This window comes from Pistacia vera, unplaced genomic scaffold, assembly GCF_008641045.1.
Source record: "Pistacia vera cultivar Batoury unplaced genomic scaffold, PisVer_v2 Contig135, whole genome shotgun sequence".
Classification (NCBI taxonomy): Eukaryota; Viridiplantae; Streptophyta; class Magnoliopsida; order Sapindales; family Anacardiaceae; genus Pistacia; species Pistacia vera.
Window position 1 is genome coordinate 273,832 of NW_022195412.1, and position 4,510 is coordinate 278,341.

Below are 4,510 nucleotides of genomic sequence, written 5' to 3' on the forward strand. Positions count from 1 at the left end.
CCCTAGTGTCTATGGAATAAACCCTCTAACGACTATTGGTGCATGTGATTCTTAGACTTGAGATCACCAGAGCGCCTTGTGCGTCGATTGGTGTAGTTTGACACTAGCCTAACGTAGTTCTATTCAGAGCTATCAAGGTAGTGATTTGCTGCATTGAGAAGTGTATCAAGACTATGGTGGATCAACAAAGGATCATCATTCCCGGGTATGAGAGAAGTTATCTCACGACGCAATTTAGTAAATGGCAGTGACACTAAAGTTGTGGCTGCAGTGGGATTGAGTTGTTGCTCAATCCAATTTATTATTTCGATCATTAGTTCAGTAATTGAATACAAAGATATAAAAGATAAATGAGGTAGACACTATTTCTATACCTCAGCCTCGATGAGATAATAGATCATGAAAGGATCAAATTACACGGTAACCATATCGTTGATAGACAAACTGTTTCGCTGAATCCGAATCTATCAAGTGCCCATGATGCCTTGCTAGAAGCCAATCTTGGTCTGTGTTTAGTGAGACGATTGAATTGTGTCAATCGCAAGACTAGTCACTGTTGATATGATGAGAAGCGTTTGGGTCACACACATAAAAGACAGATTAAAGATGAATTGATGAGAAAGGGTATTTTCGTCATTTGTGATGAAATGGTATTTTCATCATTTATGATGAAAATGATATTTTTGTCTTTTGAGATGAAAAGACATTTTGGTAATCTCACAATATAATTAAATTTGTTGAAGTCGTTGCAAATTAGTGAGATTATGTATTTAAATATATTCATATATTTAAATATTATATATATTATTTAACATTAATATTTGATGATATTAATATTAGTGAAGATAATATATATGAAATATGAAACTCATATTTGAATTTGAATAAGATGTCATGTGTAGTTTATTACCTTGTTTGGTAACGAGGATTTACTATTCTAGTTATAGAATAAATATATTCCTAACTAAATTAGGGTTTTAATTTTTGTTATATATAAAAGGCGATTTAAAATTAAAGTACAATACGAGAACACATTAATTAAATCCAAGCCACTCACCTCACTCGCTCACGTTTTTCACTTGGTGGAAAAGAGAATTTTTCTTGAAGAAAAATTCTACATCCTTTTTGCTTGTGTGTCTTGCTAGCACTTGAGACCGCAAGTCGATCGCCCTCTTGTCTTTGTATGGATACTAACAGTTCACTCTTATCTTAGAGTGGGAACAATTCGTATTGATTGAAGGAGCCTCCAAACGCTGGTATGAAATCTAGAAATTTTATATTCAATATCATTTCATACGTAAATAACGTAAATCAGGTATAAGGTTCTTGGGTTCAATGTTGTTGTTGGGAATTTTATTTTTGTTTTCCGTTGCATAAACCCCATCAACGACTAACACCCAACACAACAACCACAAAGAAGCAATAGAATAATTACCCAACAAGAGTTCATCAGCCCAAAACAAAAACGAAATAAGATTTCAGCATGATGACAACATATTATATTTAGATTCACACTAGAGTATACAATCAACACAAACAAATCCATGCCACAAATCAGAAACTCCCTCACAATTTCACACAAACCTAGCAACACCATAGCAACAATGCAGAAAAGGAAAGCAACGTAATAACTGGAAACAGATCTGTGTTGTATTAAGTCAATAGAAATGAAAATTCATAAGAAAAATTATCAACAACAAAAGGAAAGTAACAGACTATAGTCCCAGCAATTCCTTCCACTAACCACTTGATTTTTCACACGCAAATAACACCTAACCACCCTCCACTAACACACATGCACTCTCACACCTTTTTAACCCTTATGCCCTTTATATTGATACACCTTCTTAATGGGAGGTCTATCAATAACCTTAGGGGTCTATCATAACCAAATAACAAAAATGTAAACTCTCTAGATTGCAAATAAACAATTAGGACAAACATTGTTTTTAAATCTTAAAAACAGATTATTCAAACAAGATTAAAAGTAAGGAAATCAATGAATTACAAACCCTGAGTTGTATGGCACTTTATTTAAATTCTTGTTCTTCACACTTGCCAACCAATTGGCAAACAACTGTGCCCTTTGGGTTCTTGTTCCTGTGGCATTAGTGCTGCCTGCTATTGACAATGAGTTGGGGCTCATGAAACCAGTTTCTTTTACATTGCCCCATTACCCTTCAGCTTCTCATATAAAGCCTTGCCCCAATTTAAAAAATACCAAAATTACAACAATATGCAGTATAAAATCCAATGAAGATTAAATCATAATCACTACTATAAGCGAACAACTTACATTATATAAACTGTGCCCAAAGTTGAGCTCAAATCGATTCAAATACTTCACCAACCTAACATGAATGGACCTTGAGCTTTCTTTTTCAATCTCAATCAAACTTGAGCCAAGTTTAAAGCTAAGCAATAAGTTTGAGCCAACCTCAAATGTGCCCAAGTATTTGACTTAGCTTAACTTGTTGGCACTGAAATTCTCAGCACCCTTAAAGAAAAATCATATGTCTTGACAAGAAAAAATTGACTTTGTTAGTCCAATCTAAGCCTTTAGATAATGGGATGCCATTGAAGGTTAATGTATTAGCGTAAAGGCACAGTGGAATGCTCTTCAACAAAGAAACCTGATTCATAAAGTTTAATAAAATAGTTAGACAGATAACTTTAATAATGACTAAATATGGTGAATGAAAAAAGGGTGCTGGAGATATGACAAAGCAACATCATCTTCTGGTCTAGAAGCATCCTTCTTTGTCCTATAACTAGTGTCACCTTGGTTATGTAGAATGTGACAACAAAGTCTACCAGCAACTCCTGGTGTTAGTTTAATTATAGTGTTTCTTAAAAAGCGTCCTGCTTCACCATTATACATCTGATTCATGAAAGGGGACTGTTAAATGAGGAAACGATAAATTGTAAACAGTTTAATGGTTACTAGGAGGTACAATATTCTATGTATTTGTTTAATTTTAAAGATCATGTTACCGTTAGACCTCTCTGTTAGTTAGGTGTTCCTAGCTTCTGTTTCTATAACATCATTCATTTTACCTTTTTCTTATTCCTTTTTGTAACACATGCTTTGCAAATAGGTGTTTTTTCTGACATCGTCGTTCTACTATATAAACCAAAATGTCAAAGTTACTTTAATCGTTAAATGTGGAAACTTACCCCACCAGCATAGGCTACTATCTTAGGTAATTTTGCAAGGTTATCGGTGCCTTCTGCATAAACACCGGGGTTGATCAAAACCATCTTTTTAACCTGTATTAGGAAATAAATTTTTAGAATAAACATTATTGACCAAGTACTCTGTACTTGAGGGTAAAAAGCTGGAAGCAAAAGTGAGTACATAAGTTGGAATTAGAGCAGCAATTTTGACACATCAGAATGTCTAAAGTCAAAATCTTTTTATGTACATAGGCATGAAAATGAATTGAAAAGATGAAACGCTTACAGCTTCAGGATAGTTCACTGCAAAGTCAATTGCTAGAGCAGCACCAAGAGCGGGTCCAACTAGTACAATTGACTTTTTAATGTAGGACTTCCAAAGCTAAAATTTCATAAAGGAAAATTCAGTCTCCAGTATTAACATAAGAAATCAAACCGCCCCCATTAATCATGAAAAGTTTAGTGTGGCTTATTACATTGGCTAGTTGTTTTTGGCAAACTTAAAGCTTGGATAAAGAATCAATCAAGATACCTGATAGAGGTGATAGCGCTTTGAAGCGGCATTGCATGGTGGAAGCCTGTATTGTTGGGGGAAGAAAGGGAAAAAAATTAAGCACAAAGAAAAAAAAAATTAGCATCATTTCATACTTCTGACGTAGACCTAAGAGATATTAACATGGTTGAATCCAGAAATTAGTCTAGACAGGTTGATATAATGTAAGTTGTTTGCGGTGACGGAGGTGGTGAAGTGACGACTTCACTATTTATTGCTACTACCGGGAATTGAAGAAACAAGTGATGGGAGAGATTTGGGAGATTTAGTGGAAGAGACTTGGGCGATTTAGTAGAGGAGATTCAGGGTTTATGGGATCTGATTAATTTAGTGGAGGAGATTTGGGTTTTTGGCAGAAGTTTTTTTCTTGCCCTAGGTTTGACTTGGTCGAAATTTGGGGGAAAAGGGGTTTTGACAACGAACTTCGGTGTTTTGGGTGGAAAGAATTTGCCTTAGGAAAATTTTAGGCTGGGAAGCCTCAGCAGAATTTGAGTTTTTGCTTTTTTTTTTTTTTTTTTTTTTAACTTATTCCTTGACAGTTAAACACTGTCGAGGATTAAGAATATAACAATCAAAGAATGAATTTCATTTTTCCAAAATCCTTGATAGTTAAAAATTATCAAGGATTAAGACTATGACAGTTAAGAAATGAAATTGAACAACTTAATTTTTAGTAAAATTGTCTCTAAGACAAGAAGTTGTCAAGGAAAAGACTTCTTGACTATTTTTAAAAACATTCAAGAAATTCTGTGAAATTTTCTTTCAAGAGAAGCCTTTTTC

General features: G+C 34.3%; 1 long non-coding RNA gene across 2 annotated transcripts; it reads right to left on the reverse strand.

Annotated features, from left to right (window-relative positions):
- Positions 1-1,101: 1,101 nt before the first annotated feature.
- Positions 1,102-4,178, reverse strand: LOC116122553. 2 transcript variants are annotated; one of them, XR_004126915.1, is made up of 5 exons: positions 3,710-4,178; positions 3,464-3,559; positions 3,178-3,270; positions 2,782-2,881; positions 1,102-2,633 (listed from the first exon to the last, which is right to left on the reverse strand). It is a non-coding gene; the product is annotated as an uncharacterized LOC116122553 (long non-coding RNA). The 2 variants fall into 2 exon arrangements; XR_004126914.1 differs by lacking the exon at positions 2,782-2,881 and having other exon boundaries at positions 1,103-2,633.
- Positions 4,179-4,510: the final 332 nt, after the last annotated feature.